Below are 26,338 nucleotides of genomic sequence, written 5' to 3' on the forward strand. Positions count from 1 at the left end.
GTCCTCCTTTAACCTGAAACTGAATGTGTGTGTTCTAGGGCTTAGGGACACAGGGGCCTTATGTCTCCACCACTCCTGAGAAATCTAAAGGGAGGTTACTGTAGTTAGCCTGTCACTCAGCAGGCTGATGACAAGGAGGCCCCAACCCCAGACTTTCATGAACAAGGAATTTATGTGATTTCTCTGGACCAGATGTGGTCCATCCACAGGGAAGGGGAGGCTTGGGGTTGTCTTAAATCCTGTTTCAAAGGCTACATGCTGAGATAAAGTGATCCCAGTACAGAAAAGTTAAAAGTGCATTTATACACCTTGTGGCTAAGGAAGGGATAAGAAGTAAGTTGCCTGAAGAATTCATTTACTGATATCAAGGTGAAATGCAAGGACAGCATCTCTCAGTGATAGAGTGGGACAGGTCTCCAGAAGCCCAACACATGTGCTCCACACATGGCAATGTCAGTCAGCTACAATCTATATATATTTACCTCCTATCTCCCATCCTTACCCTCATCTCAACCCTCAAGGAGTCACAGGCATCTTAGTAAGTACAAGAAGAGGAAAGCACAGGCTGAGAATACTGGAGTTTGAGAGAAGCCCTGTCCACACACTAACTCCCATGTGGGCTGACTCAAGCATTTATGCCTTCCACATCGCTTGTCCGGGTTGAAAACCTCAAGGATAGCAGTAAGGATACCAATGGTGAGAGAGCAGGGGGCTCTACCAAATTTGCCAGATCAAGTTTTGGCACTAAATTTGTGCTGCACTTTGCAGTGTACTAGATTTGGTGAAGATCAGGCAGTACCAAGGAGAGGAGACACATGTGTCAGTTTGCACCAGTGATGAGGGCAATGAGAAAAACAAAGAGTTCCTGGTGCCTGGCAGAGAGGGAGAGGGCCCTTTCTGCTCAACCTACTTCTAGGTCCTGAGGGAGGAAAACAGAAAAGGAATTCATTCTGAACAACCTAAGAGAGATGAATTTCCAAGAAAGTATAGTGTTGATGATTATCTGAATTCAATGGACACACAGTGTTTCCCTACATTACATATTTTCCAGCTTTATTTAGTGTCTTTAAATGAGTTAATACATTAAACTGTTTAGAAATGTGTCCAGCATATAGCAAATACTCAATAAATGATATTATCATCATTATTATTATTAATGAAAATAATCAGATTTTGGGGAGGCTGAGTAAGTTAAGTGTCCAACTTCAGCTCAGACATGATATCATGATTTGTGAGTTCAAGTCCCACGGCAGGCTCTCTGCTTTCAGCATGGAGCCTGCTTCAGATCTTCTGTCTCCCTCTCTTGCTGCCCCTCCCCTTCGCATGTGCTCTCACACTCTCTCTTTCTCTCTCAAATAAATAAGCATTAAAAATAATCAGATTCTGTATAAGCAAATACTATCTGGTAGATGATATTGCTCACTGCTTATATGGTCAGTGAGGGGTGATGTAGTTTCTAATTTTTTTTAAGTTGTCGTTGTAGTATCCTGGGGAAAAAAGTGTGTGTGTGTGTGTGTGTGTGTGTGTGTGTGTGTGTACATGGGTGCGTCCATGTGAATACAAAATTTCAAATGACTAATGAAGTAAACCAGATGAAACGCGGTATCAAAACAGAACCTCTAATTCTGTGAGGCAGAGAGTGTCATACTGTGATGAGAGCTGGGTGTTGATGTTAACATTATCTCTCAAAGCCACCTAGTCTTCCCTAATAATTGTGTGTCTAAAAGAGCCATGAAAGAGTGGATATAAGTAAAGCAAGCAGGAAAGATCTTTACTATGAGTAATGAGTAGCCAGGGCATAATAACCTTGGACAGGGAGAAGCGAGCCAAGAAGACTACAGTGGTGCCAAACAGAGCTGGGTGTAGGTGATTGACAGTCTCAAGCTAATCATGAGTTTTCACAACTGACAGCAGTAAGACTCAACTCTGGTTAGAGTCATCCTTGCACAGGGAGAAGGATCTGGACAGAGAGAACTCTAATGGCTGCCTGTTCCCATGGGGCAACTGGGAGCGGATGTGCAATGGGAGGAACAAAAAGCCTGACAGATGTGCCATCGAGGATTTTTCATGTGGATTCGCTCTTTCATTTCATTTGTCAAAACTGGTAAGAAAAGTCTCTTGGAATTCTCAAGGCTTACTGCTGAGTTTAGTTTATCTAAACAAGAGGAAATGGCACAGAAGTACTGAGTACTACCCATTTTAGAGAAAGTACTAATAATCAGCACAATCACCTCTTGACAGTTCAGAAAAAAATCCTAAGATGCCAGAAACTCAAGTTCTTAGCAACAGGACTTCCTAGAAAACTCACAAACAGGAAACTAAAGGTCTCCTACCTGTGTTGAGGAGGTGAATATTATGGGAAGGGAATGCGGACTGAGGCACCAGCCTCTCCTAGATCTAGCTCTAGCAGAGCTCACTCACAGGTGGTGAGTACCTCATAGGAGGTACTTCCTTAATATCCATGTCCCATATGTACCACTGGACCCATTAAGGCTGTATTTTCTTAATATTTTATATATGTCAGCAAAAACCTGCTATCAGGTAATTAATAAACAGAAACTAATTTCTCGCAGTTTGCAGATGGAGAAATCTGAGTATTCTTACTTAGTGAACAGGTAGACCATCGGAAGAGATCCTATGTCTTCCAATCTATTAGCTCAATGTGTAGGAAAAAGATTCTCTTGGCTTCTTCTTGATCAGCTAGAATAGGTTTCTTCCCAGTTACAGGCCCAGCAAAAGCAAGACTGAGGGATAAAAGGTGTGGACAATGGAGGCAGTAGGCCATGGACACCTTTGCATACAGACTAGAGGTGGTCAGACAGCATGATGCACAACTTATGTGTCCTCTCAAAAACCTCACCTGCATCATATTGGGTTATCAATACAGACAACAAAACAATCATGACAGTGCTACCTTATTACTGGCCATATAATACCCAATGAATTTTTTTGAGTGTAAGATATATTTTCAAAGAAAGATGGAAGGAAGAAAGAAAATAAGGAAAGAAGAAAGGAAGGGAGCAACAGATGGAAAGGGTGTGGGGCAGAAGGGAGAAGACCTATACTGCATATGAAGTTACCCAGCGCTACTTTCTCATTTTGCAAGTAATGTAATGGAGACCCACAGAGGCTGACCAGAGAGAGCAAAGCACTGCCCCACATCACTGTTGGGTGGACTGGAGCAGTGATTTCTAAAAATAAAAGCTAGGGAAGGGATGGGAGGATAGAAATGCACATTAAAGAGTAGTGTTATATGGATAACATGGCAGTCTAGGTTATTTTATGTAAGATGTTGGAAAAAGTTGTAATAAAACAAAAATGAATTGGTATCTCAACCATACCGTTATGGACTGAGCATCTGCACCCCTTCCCCAAATTCATATGTTGAAGCCCTAACCCCCAACGTGATGGTATGTGGAAATGGATCCTTTGGAAAGTAGTAAGAGTTAGATGAGCTCATGAGGGTGGGGCCCTAGTCTGATAGGATTAGTGCCTCTGTAAGGACACTAGAGAGCTTGAGCTCATGCTCTCTCTTTCCATCTGCAACGTTGAGGACACAGCAAAGGGGAAGCAACCATCTGCAAGCCAAGAAGTAAGCCTTCACCAAAACCTAAATGCTGGCACCCTCGTGTTGAACTTCTAACTTCCAGAATTTTAAGAAAATAAACTTCTGTTGTTTAAGCCCCACATGTATGGTATTCTGTTATAGTAGCTCCAGCCAAGACACATACATATGTGGAATTCAATCTGAGGAAATCAGTTTTTATTTCTGCATTTCTCATCTGGAATACCCTTTCTCACATCCGCCCTCCTCTCTGCCACATGCCCATACAGACACTACTGCTATCCATATTCTTTGGGTCCTGTTCCCCATTTCACTGACTTCTAAAACTTCCTAGATCTTATCCCAGTCAGAATGAACCCACCATGTCTCAGCCTACCCAAAGCCCAAGGTATTGTAGACTGCTGCCTTATATTAGATTTTTGAGCTATTCATGAGCATGTCTTACTATAACCCTAAGTTTTGAGCTTATAGAGGCAAAGGTCTGGGTCCCAGTCATCTTTTTATTTTTTAAGTTTGTTTGTTTGTTTGTTTGTTTGTTTGTTTATGAGAGAGAGAGAGAGTGTGTGTGTGTGTGAGAGCGAGAGCACAAGTGGGGAGAGGAACAGATAGAGGAGGAGAGAGAGAGAATCCCAAGCAGGCTCTGCATCATCAGCACAGTGCCTGATGTGGGGCCCAAACTCACAAACCCTGAGATCATGACCTGAGCTGAAATCAAGAATCAGATGCTTAACCAACTAAGCCACCCGCATGCCCCCTTATTTCCCCAGCCATCTTTTAATACCTTGTGTTGTTTAGCATTATATCTGACTCCAAGTAATTTCTCAATCAGTATCTTCTGAAATAAATCAAACTGACTACTGAGTGCTTACCCAGACCCTAGATGGGCCTCTTTCCAGTCATAAAAGGCTGGCAGGTCCCACCAGGGTTAGTATGCAGCCTTTCGTCCTCTAAGATTTAAGAAACAGCCTGCAGATTCCACCAGCCTTTCGAGCATCAAGAGATCGATGACGACAAATGGTGTTGTCAAAGGGCCAGATCATAGGGAAGCACATACATTGGAAACACCAATGGAGGGTCCACTGATGCAGGGCCCACAGAGCTTATCAAAGCGGCCGCTGCCAGACCTCTCACAAAGAGCCAGGTCAGGCTCGGGCAGAGGGCAGCTAGCTGATTTCTGTCCTCACTCCTAGAGTGATGTCTGTGTCTGTCAATAAGGAGGAGAAGGGTGAATCATCTCAGTGCTAGGCTGCAAGGCAGAGAGACGAACAAATAGCCACTTGTACTCTTGCAAGATAAGGGGGGGAAGAGGAATGGCAAAGCAAGAATAAAAGACTGGCAAGCCAGGGGTGCACAAATGAGCTGTGCTCCAACTGTGCAGAGAAGGAAGATGGAGAATAACTCATTGCATGTGGAATGCATCATTCATTTTAATCCCTGGAGGCAGGAAGAACTATCCAGTATTAATATTCAAGGTGGGCATAACATCACGAGCCATGCTGTATATACTTTCAACGTGCTGGCTAAAGATTAAAACCCAGGCCTGAATTATAACCCCAGACATGCTCTAATCAGAGCTTGTAGCGAGGTGCTGTGTGATCCATGATAAACCCTTTCCCTTAGTAGCCTGCGGCTTTGCCTCCTTACCCTACCTCCTCCTCCAAGGTCCCCAGCATACCCTCACTCTCCCTCCCACTCCTGTGAGGCCCGCCACACTTTCCAGAACAGCCAACTCAGTTAATGCAGCAAAAGAGATGAAAAGTCTTGAGAGGGATGCTGGGAACGCTAGGATAGAAAGACTGAATGGAAAGGAGAGAGAAAGAAGAGAAACAAGCAAAGTTAATTTAAGGCCCAAGAAAGCTGCTTTGACATTCTCATTTCTGTATTATCTTTTGCCTGGCAGCTGCAGCTGTTTGCCCACTTTCATCCCTGACATAAACAGTCCATGTCTACAATTACAAGCACCCTGGGAGCGAGCATTAGTATGCTGCATACGGTCTGGGAAAAGGTGCAATGTTGGGCTTCTTCCTGCTTTAGAAGTCCCTAGCAGACATGCCCGGGAACAAAGGGAAAAGCGATACAGAAAAGCTGAACGTCTGTTGGATGCCAGAGCCCAAGTCTGAAGCATGAGGTCAGATGGTTGTGTCAGAATCAAAGGAGCTTAGGAGAGGAGGAGATGAAATGCAGTTAGTGGCTGACACTGATTTCTTAAAATCTGTCCTGAAGAATTAACTACCCAAGAAGACCTTTGGGCTAATTTTAGGGGTAGGTAAAATGATGGTAACAGGGAAGGGCACCTCAGCCCAAAGCCAAGCATAGGCGGAGACACAAAGGGAAAAAGGAAGAGGAAGGCTGTTGAATATTCTCTCCCCTTTACTCTTGTATCATCTATCAGTTGATATGCTGCCTTCGCTTCCTTGCCTAGCTACAACAGCACACCAACAGCCTAAAATAGCACTGCACCCAAATAGAACAATTCAATATGTCCCACAGAGCTACAACATCAGGTCCTCACAGAGTCAAACCCTCTAAACACCTCAGCTTTATGCAGTGATGAAGTCTTACAGGGCAATTTTGCTACAGCAAACTTGCAAAATCGCCCAATTAGAAAATTATATAAAAGAAAATTGATAAGAAATATATTGGATTGTAAATGTCCAATAATAGGGGGCTGACTCAATCAATTGTAAAATAAACATTTGCTAGAATACTACGCAACCAGGAAGTGTGCTCTGTGTTTTTGAGCTAGTGTTATATATCTGCAAAACACAAGCCTCGTAAGGATGCTATGATGGTGTGGGAGTCTCTCAAGTTGTTTGGTAGCAGGTAGAAGTATTCCCAGCCAGCATCAATAATGAGTCAGTCTTGGGTCTATATTGCATGTGTGCATGCCTTGCACACACATGTAGACATTGGCCACTTCAAACAAGGAACCCTAACTCCTCACTGAGGACTAGACTCCTGGTTCTAATAAAACTTAGGAGATTTAGTACTAGTTTACTTTTGCATTATCTGTTTTCCCTCCTACCTTCCTAACCGAAACATAATTTGCCCTAGTGCAGTAATTTGTCCTGTTAAAAAATAATAGTTTTTTTAAAAAGCTTTTCCCACCTTCTTGGCAGGTAAGTTGGCTCTGAACAAGGAGATCTTAGTGGAAGGCCCTGGAGAGGACTTCTGAGAAAACTCTGCAAAAAGAAGCGGCCACTATGTACCTTTTGTCTCACTGTGATGAAGTGGAGTCATCGTCATCTTGTGACCAAAGGCAGCAAGTATAAGGTCAAAATCCACACGCTAAGGGCGACTGAGCAGGAAGACAGGGAGCACCTGTCTCCCAGTTGGCAGCATGAGCCACAGTACCAGCTCTGTACCATCTGTCTCCAGACTTGCCGTCACTTAAAAAAAAAAAAAAGAAAATAGGAGAGAGAGAAAGAGAGTAAGAGAATAAGGAAAAAAAAATGTTCTTTGGGTTTTCTTTGATTTTGCATCTAAATCTATTTCTAATTTTTAGAGGGGTTAACCATGAAAAATTGAGAGAGGTACAATCCTCCTGACTCTTTCCCCCAGCCCTCAAGAAGAGAAGCCAAATGTAAGTTGGTTGGTTGGTCAACATACTGGGCTGAATACTGTTTCCCTCCAAATTTGTGTCTACCCAGAGCATGTGAAAGGGACCTTATTTGGAAATAGGATTTTTGTACATATAATCAAGGTAAGATGAAGTAATAGATCAGGTGAATGTTAAATCTGACTCGACTAATATCTTAAGAGGGAATTTTGGACACAGAGACACATAGAGGAGAATGGCATGTGAAGACAGAGGCAGAGATTGGAATGATATACCTAGAAGACAAGGAATTCCCAAGATTGCCAGCAACCACCAGAAGCTAGTAGAGAGGCATGGAACAGATTCTCTCTCAGGAGACTGTTATTTTAAGTCACCCAGTCTGTGGTACTTGATTATGACAGCCCTAAGAAACTAATACAACTGGTTTGTCACCTATGGGCTTGAAAGGTGTGTTTTTAAAAAATTTTTTAATGTTGAGTTTTGAGATAGAGAAGTTAGACAGCAAGCAGGGGAGGGGCAGTGAGAGGGAGACAGAGAATCCCAAGCAGGCTGCATGCTGTCAGTGCAGAGCCCAACACAGGGCTCAAACTCACAAACCATAAGATCATGACCTGACCTGAGTCAAAATCAAGAGTAAGATGCTTAACTGATTGAGCCAACCAGGTGCCTCAAAGATGGGTTTTTATAGGCCATGTTTCTAGAATGAGAAACTGAAAAATATTAAGAAAATTGAATTCTCACCCTGGGCCCTATGAAATGTCACAGGAAAATTTTAGCTGTTTATGGGCTTCTCTTTTATTGAGGTAACCAAGAAATGAAAAGAGTTCCAGTTTTGCATTTAAAAGTAGAGGTACTGGGCCAATTGAAACCAATAATATAAGACAGCCCAGAATGTTCAGTAAGCAGAAGTCAAAAACGGGAATTACATAATACGAATCATCCGAGTGACCAAACTATAGTACATTGCTTGCTGGGTATCAAAATTACATGTCCAAATATTTTTTGGACCAATGTTAAAATGTACCAATATTTAAATGATCAATGATCCAGAATTTGATAAATATATATAGAAAACACAATCAGTGGAATACTGTAACAACTTACAAAGAAAACTGTTGGAACAAAATTCTGTCTATGTGAAAACCAAGCTGATTAGGAAAAAAGCATGTATGTTCCCACTTGTAAAGAAAAATATTAGATGATAGAGAAAGTGGAAACTAAAGAAACTGATCAAAAATAAAGTGCCAATAGATCTCCTACCACAGAGAAGTTTAAAATTAAAATAATTTAACTAGAACCAACTATGAGACTTTGCTGGTGTCTCCAGGTCCCAAACTGAGCATACAATAACCTAAAACTTAACAGAGCAATAATAAGAGACCATAGTTTCTAAAGAACAGGGCTGATAAGAAGGGAAATGTCCCTTCCTTGGTGAGGGATATTTAGGTAATGTGAACTCTGAAACATTAATGTTTATCTTCAGACGAACTTACTAAATAAAGGCCTCCAATCTAAGCAGCAGCAGGCTAGTAGCTCTCTCTAGAGAGACTGACTCTAGAGAGGCGACTGACCTAGAACAGGAGAAATCCCACTCATTGCCTACTCATTGCTAGTTTCCCAGAAGGCCTGTGAATGTGCATGTCAGTGAACACTAAAGTTCATGTGCCTCAAATTCTAGGCTGCTGGACTCAGCGTAACCAACAAGTGAGCGTTGGATTTTCTGAAGACAGGCGGTGGGCTGGACGGCCTGACCCAACTAAAATGGAGCTGATTAAGGTCACAAGGGTTCTTGGGACCTAAAGAACATTGTTCAAACTACTTGAGGTTGCTAGGTCAAATAAGTGAGAAGAGAGAAGTCTAACTGGTGGCAGAAAGAGTCCTATTAAAGAGATGTTGGGGTGCCTCAGTTGGTTAAATGTCCAATTCTTGATTTGGGCTCAGGTCATGATCTCACAGTTCATGAGTTCGAGTCCCACATTGGGCTCTGTGGTGACAGCATGGAACCTGCTTGGGATTCTCTCTCTCCTTCTCTCTCTGCCCTTCCCCTGCACTCCCTCTCTCTCTCTCTCAAAATAAATAAATAAACTTATAAACATAAAAAAATAAAAAGCTGTGAAAAGAGGAAAGCAGGTCTGTGATGGGGAGAGAGAGAAAGAGAGAGAGAGAAGAGGTATAAAGAATTAGCTTAAATAAGGTATTTTTATGCAGACAGAGGTCAGAGGAGAGGAGAAGGCAACAGCATAAGACTTCCTTAGACCACTTAGCCCTGCAGAAATTCTCTAGCTCTGGGCCATGTCCTCCTCCTCCATCTTCTGATAGGCATCAGGCCTTCCCCATACTTGGTGGGTATTTCCTGAGTTTTTGCGATGTCTGTCCCAACCTTCACACCACTAATAGGTGCTGACCTGTTTATTAGCTTGATGATATTCATCAACTTTATTGTATGGAGGAAAAAATTTGAGGCCCAGAGTCAGTGGAAGAGCCAAAACATATCCAAGCTCCCCTTAAGTACAGTATGGTGCCCCTCCCACACACACATTTCAGGTTTCTTTTCTTGAAACTAGTGAAGTGCTTCTGTTTGAAAGATGGAGGCATCGTCACTGGTAACTGAATTGAAGTTCTTGTGCAAAGGAAAGTCTGCACATGTCAAATACCTTACAGATAAAGATTGCTTCCAGAGTCATTAAAGGCTTAAGAATAAAAGTCGGTCCAATATGAAGATAATACAGAAGATATAACCCAGTTTAGACAAAAAGTCTGAGGCAATAAATGCCTTTGTTCTCCCAGATTTAACATATTTATTTGGCAATATAGGCTCACTTAATGAAGACCCAGAGGCCATCTTTGTTACATGAAATATTAATGATGGTCATATATATCACCAAAGGCTGAAAACTGAGAGAATCACAAAAATAGAATATGGAAGAGAAGTAATTAACATCAATAATTTGTACTACTTCCAGATGGTCAAACTAAAGGGCTCTTTTTATAAGTCAAACCATAAACTATGTAAATTGGCCGGTAAAACACATCACTAAAGATTGAGACTAGAAACTAGAAACAGTGTAAAACTTCAAATAATTCAGGACCCCTTGTTTTATCTGAAAACATAGAGAACTACAATGACATAACATAACCTGATTCCAGGCCTCAGCAATCTATGGATATAATGGGATCAAATTTTAAAAATGTAAAACCTTTTAATTCCCCTGCTATATACTCTACCTACAAAGGGCAGGATTCATAGGGTTCTGGAATCTTAGTTATTTCTACCTCAGGCTATCCTGTAAGAGTGCACGTGGTTTTTCTCCCTACCCCATCACCACCAGTTTCTTGTGGATAGCTGCCCCAAAAAGCCACCAGAAAGTAGTGTCTGGCCCTTGATGCTGTACCTGATGTCAACGAGGGAATATTCAAGTTCAAGCTAAGGATGCTGTGGGTTCCACCCTCGGCCTTCAGGCACCCTGCACCCAAAACATCATTCTGGATCCTGTAGCAGCCAGAGATTTTCCTCCTCACCTCCAATTTGTAGAACTTTTTCAACTGGGACATACACCTGAGTTTCCCTCAGGGAAAGGAAGTCCTTCACCCTCTGCCTGTCAACCTTCTCTCCTTTGGATGCAGATGTAAGTTCATGGGCCAGAAAGGGACAGCAGTACTTGAAACAAGTACCATGCTGTATTCTCCATCTCCAACTCTCCCATAGGTTTCCACGGAAATCTTCTGTGAATAGGCCACACCTCCCTTGCCCCTGCATTCAGGCAATAGAGTGGACTCTATGTCTCCTACCATTCCATCAGACATGATCCTGTGTGTTCAATTCCAGCCAAGCTCCTAGTTCAATCCTTCACTCAGTCAGGAAGTACTTATTGCAAGCATACCCTATGCCATCCAGAAATGCAAAAATGAACAAAAGCAGACATGGTCCTTCCATTCATGTAGCTTACAGTCTAGTGGGAGAAACAAACACTATTCAAAGAATGGTAATGATACAAATTGACATAAAGGTTCAACTGCAATGAGAGTAATCTATGGAGCTATGAAGAGCACATATAGAGGGAAACCATTTAGTCATGGAAATCAAAGACTCCTGAGGAAGTGAGTAAAGAGTTGACTAGGTGAGGTGAGTGGGAGGAGTGCTCCAGCCCTCAGGAAGAACACTGGAGGAGAGCTCAATGCAGTGAAGAAATGTAGGCTCAAAAGAGTACTTTCCCCATACATGTTGATTCAGTTAACATTATTGACTATAAAGCACTGTGATAAGTACAGGGTAGCACTGTTTAATTTAAAAAAAAAAAAGATATAATCATTGATACCAAAGACCTTAAGGTCTAACAGGGAAGACAGGAAAATTAACTTGTATGGGAGCATAACTATGGTGAGAAAATTGCACATGGGGAACTAAGGGAGCCTCATGCTAAAGGGTCAGTCAAGACTTCCTAGTGAGAGGTCAGCGAGGGGAAAAAAGAATGGAATTTCCAGGAAGAGCAAACAGCCTGGGCAAAGGCACAGAGGCATGCAACAGCAGGACCTACTCAGGGATCCCCAGGAAGCTGAATTTAGCTTCTGAGAAGGGTGTGAGCAGGAAGAGGCAGGGATATGACAGAAGATGAGGCTGGACAGGCAGAAAAATGAGAGACCCTAAAAAGGAGAAGCCTTGTGTGTAAAGCTAAAGTGTTGGAAACTTGTCCAAAAAGGAATAGGGAGATGACAAAAGATTAAAAAGAGAGACAATGGGCAATTTCATCTTTTCTTTCCTTTTGCTTTTCTCCCGCTACTTCCAACAATGAAATATACTAAGATTTCAAAAGAAAACCAAAACCCTATAGTGATTGATCCTGACTCTACTTTGTCATTTTCACAGGTTTATTTCCCCTGCGGGATGTTAGCACATAAAATCCCCAGGTGCTTTTCAAAGTAGGTTACATTTCCTCCAGTTTTGTAAATCAGAGTTATTTGCTTTCTGTATACTGCTTTGTGTTTTGGTGGGCAGTAAGCCATTCTGGCACTGAGCTAAAAGTAATATTTTTAGCAACTGTGTGGTCATATGTGTGACAGAGATGTATGATAGAGCACAAGAGTTTTTAATATCATAACTTACTGAAAATAAAAAATGAAATGGATATTTAAAAATGACAGCTTTTACTCTTAAAATAAGCTAGACATCTTAAAATACAGATTATTTTCCATTAAAATTTTAGTGTTGTTTCTGACACACACAATATAGTTTATTAACATATATTTATGTTGAAACGCATAATAATATATGGAAATCTCATGGACCTACTATCCAGTGAATACATTATGAATAAGTTACATCTACCTGTTTATTTCTCTTCTATGTCATATCATCCCCTCATTACTAAGCCAAAGATAAAGTACTTTTCTGAATTCTGTGTTTGTCTTTACCTTGCTTTTCAAATAGCCCTATTTTTCTTTTTTAAATAGCCCTTTATGAGGGGCACCTGGGTGGCTCAGTCAGTTAAGCATCCGACTTCAGCTCAGGTCATGATCTCATTGTTTGTGAGTTCAAGCCCCCTGTTGGGCTCTGTGCTCACGGCTCAGAACCTGGAACCTGCTTCTAATTCTGTATCTCCGTCTCTCTCTGCCCCTTCCCTACTCGTGCTCTCTCTTTCTCTCTTTCACAATTTTTTTTAAACATAAAAAAACAAAACAAAACAAAACATTGGGGCACCTGAGTAGTTAAGCGTCTGACTCTTGATTTCAGCTCAGGTCATGATCCCACGGTCCATGAATTCCAGTCCCACATCAGGCTCTGTGCTGACAGCATACAGCCTGCTTGGGATTCTCCATCTCCCTCTCTTTTTGCTCCTCCTCTCTCTCTCACTCTCTAAATAAATAAATAAATAAATAAATAAATAAATAAATGTATTTTTTAAAAACATTAAACATATTGATTAATTTTTGTGTTTGAGCATTATCTTAATGTTGTCATATGGTTTGTGGTGTTTTAGGACTTATTTTAAAATTCAACATTAGATTTCTAAGATTCATATGTTACTGAACATAGCTATGGATGATTCATTTTCACCACTGTTAATATTCCATCATGTACATGTAGCACAATGTATACATCTATTCTATTAAGAAAGAATTCCAATTCTTGGCTGTTACAAACTGTGATAGGACAAAGTGTAAGAGGACACTCTGGACACATGTACAAGAATTTCTCTGGAGTCTACATTAGATATGGAATTACTCAGTTATATGGTGTTTCCATGTTCTTATTTCCAAACTGATGCCAAATTGTTTTCCAAAGCGATTTCCTAATTTACCTCATCAGGACCATTATATAAGAATGCCTATTGATCCATATTCTCACCAATACTTTGTGAGCTAACACAGTGACAATGAGAATGAAAACAAAACAGAACAACAACAACAATGTAGGCTGTGTTTGGGAGATCAAACATACAAAGATGTGGTGGGTAAGAAGGAGAATTCAGGATGATCCAGTTTTTCCTCAAAATTTATCAATATAATAAGTGTAATGTTTCAGGTTGATCACAATTTTTCTCTGATTGTTGAAGTGATAAAATACCTGTTTAGGTTTACTGGCCATATACTTACATGTCATTTGCCCATTTTTTTTAATTTTGTGTGGTGTATGTGTTTTTCTTCTTGATTGGTAACAATTTTTTAAATATATTCTGAGTATTAAAATTCTATAGGTTATATATGTGACAAATAATGCTCTAACAGTTTGCTGTCTTTTTATTCTATGATGTTCTGTGGTAAACACAAGTTATTAATCTTGATATGGTTGAATTAATAATTTCCTCTAGGGAAATTATTGACAAACCTTACCTATCCCAGAATGAGAGAAATATCCTCCTATATTTACTTCCTAAAGTTTTTCTTCTTGCAAAGTCTTTTCTCTGAGTTGACTCCTTTGTATAGCATGAGGCAGGAATTAAATTTCAGTTTTTCTGAATGGATATCCAGTTGTCCTAGCACTATTTATTGAACAGTTCTTCCTTTCTTTCGTTGATCTTCAATGTTCCTTTGCTGGATGTTTTCTGTGGCGCTTGGCACCCACTGATTTCCTCTTCTTGCTCTCCCCAGTATGACATAAGCTAGGAACCTAGGAATTGACTTTTCCAACCTTCTTTGCCAGCAAGCTTTGAGATGCAGTTTAGGTGCTGTCAGAGAAATGCACTTCTGCAAATTTGGAAAACAGCAGGGAGGTAGAAACAAGTCATTCCCAGCAACGATGGCAAAGGAAATACAGATCTGGGTGCATAAAAGGGTTTGCAAGAGCCGGATGGCCTCAGAATTCCTATGCCAGTTGCCAGTCTTGGGGATGCTGTGACTTCAGTAGGAGCGTCCTGAAGTTTGCTGACCTCTGAGTAGCAGCCAAATATTGACTCTCTGGAGGGTTGTAGCTGTGAATTGCATAGCTAATGGCACCGCTGTGTCCCAAACCTTTGCCCTTCCAGCCCTTCATTTATCTCTATCTCCCTGTTTCCTGTTTTAATCCCTCACACTTGAAATATGGGATAGCTTCTGTTTTCCCTATTTTACTCTGTCAAAGATCAGAGTTCCATTTATGAGTGTGTCTCTTCCTGAGTTTTCTATTATGTATTATTGGTTGATCGTCTATCCATGAGGCAATAATACGCTGCCTTAATTATGGCTTTAGAATAAACCTTGGCATCAATAAACCAAGTGTTTCCACCCTAACCTTCTCCACAAATGTTTTGGCTGTTCTTAGGTCTTTGCTCTTCTTTAACTATTTTAGAGGCACCTTTTTAAATCCGCAAAAAAGGGTCACAATATTTATTGGACTTGCTTCAAATCTATATATAAGGTTTGGCAAAATTAACATGGATCTGTTTTTTAGAAGCATCATTCTACTGAGAGTAAGTGTATTGGGTTTTCTGAGGTCAGACTAAATTTTAAAAAGATCAGCTAGAAAGCTATGTAGGCAATTAGGTGAAATAAAGCAGTGGCGATGAGAATGGAGAAAATAACACTATCTCTAGGAGAGAAAGCCTGCAAAGACATACCGGCTAAGAAGGACAATTTGGGAATGGCTCAGGTTTCCTTCTGGGCCTCTGAGTGCTATTCTTTAACACAGAAGCTTAGGAACAAGGACAATGAGACTAGTTTGAGGATGCTGAGTTCTAGTGACTAAGAGATAGTCAAATAAATAGGAGTTTGAAACTCTGAGAGAGGAATAAGCTATATATTTAAAGTTATGAGTCAGCCATTTTTAGTGGTTGTGGAAGTCACTATGGAAAATGTATCCATATTTGGCAAGAAACCTTTGCAAACACTGCCACTTAGATGGGACACAAGAAAAAGAGCCAATGAGGGAGATTGAGAGGAGTGTCCAGAGACATGACAGGACAACCAGAGGAGAAAAATGTCATGAAAGTTAAAAGAAGAGAGGCTTAATCAGAGTCTGTGCCTCCCTCTCTCTCTGACCCTCCCCTGCTCACGCTGTCTCTCTCTCTCTCTCTCCTAGAAATAAATAAAACATTTAAAAAAAAAATTAAAAAAAAAAAAAAAAGAAGAAGAGAGGCTTAAGAAAGAGGGCATCGTTAACACTGTCGAATATCCATCAGATTTAACAATACGAAGTTAATTGGTGGAAATAATTTCATTACTGTTGTAGGGAGAGAAGACAAATCGCTCTCCGTTGAGCAGTAAATGGCCAGTGAGGAAGGGAAATGGGAAACGTAAATGGCTCTTTAAGAAGTCAGGCCACAAAGAAAAGAGATCTACAACAGTAGCTAGAGGGTGACATAGGGTCAGAGGATATTGTTATAAAGAGCATATTCATATGTTGAAGGGAGCAAGCGATATACAGTGGATGGCAGATGGCCCAAGGTCTCTGTCAAGGCAGAACACAAACTCCAGTACAGGTGGCTGGGTAGATGAATTAGACTTTAGCAGTGGGATGGACAGTCTTTCATGGAAAATAGGAAGGACTGAAAGCATGGGTCCTGATGAATACATGTTACGAGTGGTTTGGGGTTATGGGGGCGAGCTATTTCTTGTCTTTCTGAAGGAATAAGAAAGGAAGGTCATATGCTGCGAATAAGAGAAGGCAGGGTAGAGGAAGGAATCTGAACAAGTGGTGAATGTTTGGAGTAGCTATTGAGACAAAAAGGAGAAGGAGCTGACTAGCTGTGTGGGGAATGACCCCAGGCAGCCCGGAGAGTCTGGCTGAGGTTGAAGGGTCTGTTCAAACTGCTGGATAATTTTCTTCAGGAGAGCCTAGTAACTTGGGAACAGCTTACTTTAGTTTATCCCAAGCCCTGTGTACCTGACTCTCCATATTAGAGTGAAAGTGGATACATGTCACGTTATCTCACTTGACTTTTATTGCAAATTGGGGTAAGCTGAGTAGAAGCTAAGCTTGCCACAATTAGACCCACAGGAAGAAACAGAAAAGAAATTGACAATAGTACAGCAGGCTTCAAGGCAAAAGAATGTATATGTAGGAAAATATTCTTTACCTTCAGCTGCTTTGGGCTACACCCAAAAGCACTGACATGCTTCTTGGAGCAACAATTATTCTTTAAATAAAGTTAGCAAGTTAGACAACACTATTACAAAAGGGAACTGAAAAACATGCAGAAAAAAAAACACCATCTGAAGATGGATTCATATAGGATAGTGATTAACCAACTCAAGCCAGTAGATCAGATATCATGCTCTTTAAGAAACTTAATAAAACTGTAGGACTTATTGATTTTGCTCTTCCTTGAGGGAGAAATATGCCAAGAATATACACCGAGAAAATAAATAATCTTGAGCTTTTGTAAGAAAGCTAAAGCAAATGTGGAGTTATAGAGACTCCAAGTGAATTCAGGGATAGGGCTGGTTCAGCATGCAGCTAATATTATAAAGATTCATTACCAGGTGCTTGTGTTAACAAAGATGAAACACCTATCATATGACCTGGAGATTTTTTTTTTTCTCTAAAATGCACCCAGGAGAATGGAGACAGAAGAGCAAGTTATTACTAGATGTACTGATAAACCATCTGTGAAGTAGAGATCCATCAGATTCCCCATGAGAGGCAATTCTAGAGGGTTCCAGGGGAATGGTTTGATACTTTGCTAATCACCAAGACTCCAACAGCACAGCTGTTACTAGAAAACGTGAGGGGTTGGAGCAGAAAGTTCCAGAGAGGAGCTGTGAAAACACCAGAGCTTACCTTGTTGCCCTAAATGTGAGGTCAACAGACATCTGCTACAGTGGCTCATGGGACAGTATTGGCTGAGCTGGTCACCAGTAACTCATGCTACAAATTAAAAGTGATTTCCCAGCTAAAAGGAACAGTGGGATAGTAGAAAGATGCATATCTGTTTATACTAGCAAAGGCATATATGATTGGCACCCTGTAATGGAAATCAAGGAGAAAAAGAAGAATTGTGAGAAGCCAAATCATAAAGATTCATGATAGGGGAAATGTGACTCGGGAGAGAAAAACAAAGAGAAGAGATTCCTTTATCTATCCCTACTTAGCCTTCTCTCCTCTTTTCTTCTACTTTTTTATCATGGGCAAATTCCCAGTTCCTCCATGTGCTACTAGCTAGGATTCAGCCATACTGAAATCACCATTTCCAGAACTTCTTACCAACTTTCATCTTCTTCTCCCCACAGGTGGAGCAGCAATTTATCTACCTTGAATACTTTATTCTTAGCAAGCTAGGAATAGAAGCAAATATCTCTACTCTGATTATGCGCTATGGAAAACTCCTATAACAAATATCAGACTTAATAGGAGTTTCAATAGTGAGATAGTAAAATTTTCCCTGCCTAAGATCAGGAACAAAATAACCATGTCAGTTATCACTGACTCATTTACTGGAGGTACTAGACAGTGCAAAAGAAAACAAAAAACAATATATTAAGTCCTGGAAAGAATCTTAGACCATCCACACCACTCTAACAGAATGCCAGAGACAGGTGGCTTATAAATGACAGGAATTATTTCTTGCAGGTCTGGAGACTGGGAAGTCCAGGATCAAAGCAACAGCAGATGTGAGGACCGACTTTCGGTGTTATTACTGTGTCCTCACATGGCAGAAGGCGAGAAGGAACGCTTTAGGATCTCCTTCATGAGGACACTAATCCCATTCATGAGGGCTCCACCCTCATGGGCTAATCTCCTCCCAGACGCCCCTCCTGGGAGGGGTTAGGTTTCAACATAGGAACTTGGAGGCGGTGGGGCAAATACAAACTTTTAGTCTACAGCAGAAAGTAACTGTTCTTATTCACAGATAATATAATTATGTCCATTGGAAACTTCTTAAACTACGGCCAACAAATTAATAAATGAATTGGACAAGGTTTCTTAATTTAAACTCAATATTAAGAAACAGTAAATTTTATATGTATTGATAGATAATAATTAGGAAGCTTTTTAAACCAGAACTTTCATAATAACATCAGAAATCCTCAAATACCCAGGAACAAACTAAAGAAATGTGTAAAACCTCTACAAAAAAAAAAGTAAAAAACATAGGGCAAGCAGTTTAAGAACACTTAAGTACACAAAAAGATATATCACATTTATGAATTGGAATATTCATTATTATAAAACTTCATTTTTTCCCAAACAGATTCAGTAGGGTCCCAATTAAAATGAAGCTTCCTGGGGGTTACCTGGGTGGCTCAGTCAGTTGGGCATCCCGCTTGAGCTCAGGTCATGATCTTATGGTTCGTGAGTTCAAGCCCCACATGGGACTCTGTTCTGACAGCTCAGAGCCTGGAGCCTGCTTGAGACTCTCTGTTCCCTCTCTCTCTGCGTCTTCCCCTCACACTCTGTCTCTCTATGTCTCCAAAATAAACATTGAAAACATTTTTTAAAAATTAAAAAATTAAAATAAAATGAAGCTTCCTTTGTAGAAATGCCAAGGGCCAAGAATAGGAAACACTACTTGAAGAACAAGAACAAAATGACAGGGTTTATAGTACCAGATATTAAGACATTAGAAGGCTTCAGTAATTAAGGGAGCATTGTTTTGGCACGTAATTAGATACTGGTGACATCAAATAAAGAATGCAAATTTAGACTCACATTTATATGATCTCCTGATATCTGCCTAAAGTGCCAATGTACTGATAAAACAATACAGTCATGAAAGGCTGGTCTTTTCAATAAACAGCACCAGATTAACTGCACATACATATGGGGGAAAGCATACCTTCACCCCATTACACATGAGACACTGAATGTATCACTTAATGTATATACGAAGATACTGAAAAATTAGACTGAATTGAAAACCATGTGGCAGTAACTACTAAAGTTGGATATATACATATTCTATGAACCAGAAACTCTCGTCCTAGAAGTATACCCAACAGACATGTGCACGTATGTGCACTAAAGACATGCACAAAATGTTCTTGGAAGCAGTGTTCACAAGAGACTCAAACTACAAATAACCCAGATGTTCACAGACAACAGAATAAATAAAGGGTGATATATTCCTACCATGGAACACTATAGAACAATGATAAATCAGATTACACTACATGCTGTGACTTGGATGAATCTTACAGACATAATGCTGACAAAAGGAACCAGAAACAAAAGAATACATATTATATGATTCTATTTTTATAAAATTTAAAAACATGTATTTATATAGAAGACGTATGGTAGTTAAATTATAGGGACTATAATTACTAAGAGCTGACATGAGAGGCTTATAGTATTCTAGTACTTGATTGTGGGTATGTTCATTTTGTAAAAATTCATCAAGCTATATACCTAAGATTAATACTTGATTATACATGGTTCATACATCAGTAAAAATAATATACAATATAAAAATTACAAATGTAAATTAGATTTTTTTTATCTCTCTCCCTAACATTTCAATGCCTTTGCATACTCAAACAAGATGAATGTATACCACTCTGGCTCTTACAAATTGTGAAAATTTGAAAAATCCATATACTAAATTGTCGATTGGTGATGGAGGTGTAATGAAAACAGAATGAAAGATCTCAGTTCAACTACCTGAATTCTCATCAACTGGTTTATAACCTTAATTAAGTCTTTTAATTTTTTTAAAAAATATTTTTATTTATTTCTAGGAGAGAGAGGGAGAGAGAGAGAGAGAGAGATAGTGTGAGCAGTGGAGGGTCAGAGAGAGAGGGAGACACAGACCCTGAAAGAGGCTCCAGGCTCTGAGCTGGCAGTCAGCACAGAGCCCGATGCGGGGCTCGAACCCACGAACCGCGAGATCATGACTTAAGTGAAAGTCGGACGCTTAACCGACTAAGCCACCCAGGCGCCCCAAGTCTTTTAATTTTGTTAGCCTCAGTTTCTTCATCCATAAAACAATGGTAATAGCACCTCTACCTCAATATCTTCCTTTGGCCACTCTGGCAAACATTTTTCTTTTTGCATCTTACCCTAAAGTTGTGTATTTTGTGAAATCATTTCTTGTTCCTCCAAACAGACATTAACAGTCCTTCCCTGTTTCTCCAACTATACTTTGTACATACTCACTTGAAAGTAACAGATTTTATTAACACCCAGTAGAAGGGAACATTTAGAAGCTCTAGAAGACAAGAATGGTTCCTTTCATATTTTGTATCCCTAGAGTCTAGTCCAATATTTATTCAGTTCAGTGCTGGATAAATATATGAATGAATGAATGAATGAATGAATGAATGCCTTCCCTAAGTAACCAAGTGACTGCAACCATTTTATGAATATGCACAAAGGGAAATGTTATATGGGTATAAATCACTGTGTTCCCATTGCACAGGAATAAGTCACAGGATTGTTTCCGGTTTGTCTTATTCACTCATAAAGGAATGTAGTTCATTTTTGAAGAGCCAGGATAACTGAAAGGGTTTAAAAATTATTCTCAGAAGCTTCACTGAAACTCAGGATCTCTGCAAAGACAGACAACTGACTAAACAAAATAGAAGTCCAGTCAGAAGTGACAATAAAACACTTGTCATGGAGACAGAAGCAATATTTAAGACAAGCAGCCCTAAGGGCTGAACTGCCATCTCACTGTCTACTCCAAAACTCAGCAAAATGGTAAATAATATGGAAGAAGACCAGCATGTCCTACTACTATAAATGAGGCAATTAGACTATCAGTTGAACACACATTTACGAATAGTGGTGCTGGCAAGCATCTTTAGAAAAATTTATCTGTTGCTTTTGTGCAGAACTGTATGATCAGACTGTCCTGCCATTGTGTAGATCATGGCCTGTCTTTCTGTTTTGGCTTTATGGTATACAGGCTAATTTTTGCTTTTTATTTTAACAAAATAGAAGAACTCTACCCAAACTATAGCACGTCAGTATCGCCATCAATGCCAACAGTAGAAACAACATCCTATTTTTCCTCAGGACCATTTAATATCACCTTTCAGGGATTTAGTACAATAGGAAATGTCTGAGGAAGGAGCTTGATTGACTAAAGGGATTGGATCTGAGCCGTAGAACACTTCATCTCCAAGTCAGCAGTTCAAATCCAGCCTGAAGTGAAGAGGATAAAAATATTTCCAGGTGTTGTGTGCTTAAATCAAGTTTAAGCCTTGATGCAGCTTCCTGAGGCAAGGGATCAGCAATATATTTTAGCATCTTGCTCACAGCCCTGAAGCAAGCACAGGTCTACAGACCCAGGAGACTGAAGGAGCTCTTTATCCCAACATCCAGTGGCATTACTTAGGTCTCACTCCTATTGGCCCCTCTCCTGAGGCGCCAAGATTTTCATTTAACATTCCTTCCAAACACCTAAAATGTTCCCTCCCACCAATGGGATGCTAGAAAACAATAATGGGAATTTATAAAGTAAAAGCTACTCAGTGCTTTCTTTCTCAAACAAGAAGATACTTCAGAAAGAACAAGGAGAAAAAATTTAAATTCAGATACACAAACTTTCACATACACGGCCATGAATACGTAGTAACCTCACTGATAAACTTCAAGACTTTGCCCAGAGAAAAAAAATTCACCCTATTATGAATGTAATGGAGTTCCTATAAATATGATACATGACCTACTAACTTGCATACTGAATTAGATGCTGGAGACATTGCTGAATCACAAACACCTGTTCCTGAATTTCTGTAAATACATCAGCTATTGAATCAAAGTAATCACCACAAGTAGTAAATCATATCAAACTCAAGCCAGATACACCTTAAGGGTGAACAGATACATCACCAGGCAAATTAAAATCTTGATGTATTACCACTGTTAAAATTTGCTCAAAAATTACACAGACCCTCACACTTTCAATATCACCTCACGCAATTCCTGATGTTTTATTCAATTTTATTTTCAGAGACACACTTATCCTTTGACCAAACTGGTGTAAGGGAATGGTGGTCAGGACGTGTGTGGTTTGATCAATACAAAAGACTCAGAGTCCCCATCCTAACTGTGCCATAAACTTGAGGAAGAAAGGTCAAGTATTTGGTCAATCTCTTCATCTGTAGAACTAAGGTAGGAAATGGGGTGGGGAGTAAATGCATTCTGGAAGATCCCTGCCAGCTCTGCATTCTGGAAAATGTAAAACATGTTTTTTAAAAGCCTCTTTCTCTTTTAAAAAAAATAATAGGGGGCATCTGAGTGGCCCAGTCAGTTAAGGGTCCAATTTCAGCTCAGGTTGTGTCAAGCTTTTTGCTGACAGCTCCGAGCCTGGAGTCTACTTTGGATTCTCTCTCTCTCTCTCTCTCTCTCTCTCTCTCTCTGCCTCTCCCCCACTGGTGTGCACGTTCTCTCTTGTTTGCTCTCTCTCCCCTTCTCTCTCAGAAATAAACATTAAAAAAACTTAAATAATAATTTAGTTATTGTAAACTAGCTCTATTAAAGCTTTCTCTAAGAGATATTGAAATGCCATATTTCTATGCATTCAAATTTTAAGTGACTGGTATCTATTAATTGCCAAGAGATTTCTAGGAATATAATTACTTTGATTTGCAAATCGACCTTTATTGCAGATACAGTGTTGCAAATTAAAATCTGCCAGAGTCCAAGAATGTCACTTAGTCATCATCGAAACAAAAGCATTAATCCTTGCCCCATCTTGGCAGATCACCTGACTCCCATTTCTTAATTTCCTCATTTACTCAGCCTGTCAACCACTGTTTATTCAGCACCCACCATGTGCTAGAAACTCTGTCAGATGCCACCTTTATAAAGAAAGAGCTTCTGCCCCAAGGAGCTTACAATCTCTTGAAGAGTTTGACTGAAAACAGAAAATAGTCTGTAGACTTAGTTACCCCTGAGGGGGACCAACCCACACAACTGAATTCAGCAGTCAGGAAGAGATGGTAATTATAGAGAAGTTTTGTTCTAAGGCACTTATCATTTGTTCTGTGCTGTCTTAGCATCAGGAATCAAAGACACAAGCATACTCAACTTTTCATAGGTGCATGTTGGTCTCCATAGTATGTCTTTAGTTGATTCCAAAAACACTTTGTGTTCACCCATCTGTATTTCTTCTTTCATTCCACTTTTACCCATGTTATTTTGGTGCATTTCATGTACTGTTTTAGTTGACTTGAAATCACTTCTAGAAAAGGCAGGGTATGAATGAATTGAGTCCAGACACTGATAAACTTACAGAAACGTTTAATTCTTACACAACTAGAATTTTTCCTAAGTGAAAAAGAAAGCATCTTTCTTTAATATTTTTATTTTCTTTTTTAAATCAAGCTCCTGATGCTAAGAAACTGTCTCTGCACTCTGTCCTTTCTCTGTCATGATTAAAATGAGAGGGGAAAAAAGGGGGCGTGTGTGAAGTAATAGCCCAGACAGCATTGTGGTAATGAGCTAATTCAGAGAGACTCTGCACTGAAACTCATATAAAAGGAGGCTTGAAGCAAATGCCAGAGACGCTGCTGCCAACCTCAGACATTCACTTTGAGATATTCCTCATGCCTGTGTTTCCAATCATCAACCAAAACTGTCTTCATGTCTACAATGGCATTATGCCCTTCTAGGAACCCAGCGAGGTGGCATCAGGCACTCTCAGAACCTTGCTGTACATGACCTCACTCTACAACCTCATGACCTATGCTCAGATACAAGAGTTACTCCAAATGCTTTCAGAAACATTGGAATCGATGAGCTCTTAGGGCAAGGAGTGTGCCTACACACGCTGTAGCCTTCAGAAACCTAGGGCAGCATCTGGCAGACAGGAAGTGCTCAATCAATGCTGAGGATTAAGAAACTATAAGGGCTCCAGACTACAGTTCATTCAATCAGAAGGCTCCTGACTTGATCAACAGACCCTCTGCTTTTGGTTACCTTTGACGCTGCTGTTTTGACCTTCCATGACTAGAACGTTTTCAGGAAACTATGGGGGCATAAGAAATTTTTGTTCAATGTTTTCTGATGTGTAGATAGGCTTCATTCCTAGGGAATGCTTTGCTGGTAAACTAATATTTGTCTGAAAGCGTATTTTCTTAGCCTGAAAAGACTCTACCTTCTCTGAGCCAGTTCAATAAATGCTGCAGAGATGATGAAGTTATCATAAATTGGTTCCAGACTTCGCCCTTACTGTAGAAGTTATTAATACCAGGATAAGCTTGGATGGGAAAGCAGGGAGTAGAGATGAAAAGATTTCCTATTTCTGTAAAGTTTTGTGCTGTCCAAGTAAATTATTGCAGTGCATATCCTTAATTTGATCAAAGAATTATTTCCTATGTAAATTTTCAAAGGTGTAACTTTCCATTAGAAAACATCATTTGACTCAGTGTGAGCACCTCCTGTGGAGGTTTAAGGCTATGTACAGCACAACTCAAGATTCATGCTTCAAAAATATTTTAGAAGCGTAAAAGTTAATAATTTTTAAATGCTGATTAGAGTTCAAACAATTTAATGATCCAAAATAAAACTCCATTAATAATGAAAACTCTGATGATGCCAAGAATATGCAGTAAAAATTTAAATAAGCACTAAGCTTAATTTAGGAGCAAACTAAATCCTTTTACAGCTGGGATGGTTCATCATCCAGCAAAAGGGAAGCCCAGGCCCGCAGTCTGACTCCTGGGACTGTAGCAAGGGAGCTGTAATGGAAGAGATCAGCCCTGGTGGGCCCTGATGTCGGGCTTCGAACATTCAGTGCCAGCCTTCCTAGGGCCTGAGAGCTTGAGGCATAGGATCTGCTGAAGTTTGACAATTTTGTATGTTCTAGACCTCCTGGGAGTTTGGACTCATTATAAACAAATCAATGAGGACTAAGAATTCTTTACTCAGTCTATACTTCACTTTCAGCTCAAAACTTTAGGAACTTTCTATCCATACTTAACAAAATGTCTTAGAGTTTGGAAGTGAAGGTGGATGGAGGTGGTAAGATTAGTGTTTCCAACATATACCAAAGAAAAGGACCAATGTAAAGCCACGGCTTATTCTTGAAGTATTTGTTGCTGGGATCAACACTGGAGGTCCTGGAAATAACTACCAAGAGACACTTGTGAGCAATCCATGAAGCTGCTTAAGATCATGCTTGAAAGAAAATGGAGCCTATTTTGAGCTCATTATATTGAAAATGACACCATGGTTTTTAATTTATTAGATTTGATCATCCTTTTCTTGTCCCCTAACTCACACAAAAATGATACAGAATCTAGTATGTGTGTTTTTAAAAAGATAACAGAAACAAACTGGTTTTTGTACTAAAAGTTTTACATACAGTAAATATTTTGTCCTGTCCCAGGCATACATTTATCCAATGAATTTTATTGGGTGAATATTATATGCCGAGGCTAGTTCCGACAGCTGCAAATAGGGGAAAATATATATACAGTGCCTACCCCCAGTAACCGTATATTCTAATGACAAAGAAAGATACTGAAAAAAATAACTTCACGTATGCCAGGAGGGGTCAAAAGCATCTACTGAGGGGCGCCTGGGTGGCTTAGTCGGGTAAGCGTCCAACTTTCGCTCAGGTCATGATCTCGCGGTTCGTGGGTTCGAGCCCCGCGTCGGGCTCTGTGCTGACTGCCAGCTGGAGCCTGGAGCCTGTTTCAGTCTGTGACTCCCTCTCTCTCTGACCCTCCCCTGCTCACGCTGTCTCTCTCTCTCTCTCTCTCTCTCCTAGAAATAAATAAAACATTAAAAAAAAAATTAAAAAAAAAAAAAAAGCATCTATTGAGGGCATAGATAACAAGGGAACCAACCTCTTCTATGGTCCAGGAGAGAACATAAGCTTTAAGGTGAAATCCGAAAAGTGAGTAGAGGT

The sequence above is a fragment of the Hyaena hyaena genome, unplaced genomic scaffold, assembly GCF_003009895.1.
Source record: "Hyaena hyaena isolate Hyena2069 unplaced genomic scaffold, ASM300989v1 scaffold_877, whole genome shotgun sequence".
In the NCBI taxonomy this organism is placed as follows: Eukaryota; Metazoa; Chordata; class Mammalia; order Carnivora; family Hyaenidae; genus Hyaena; species Hyaena hyaena.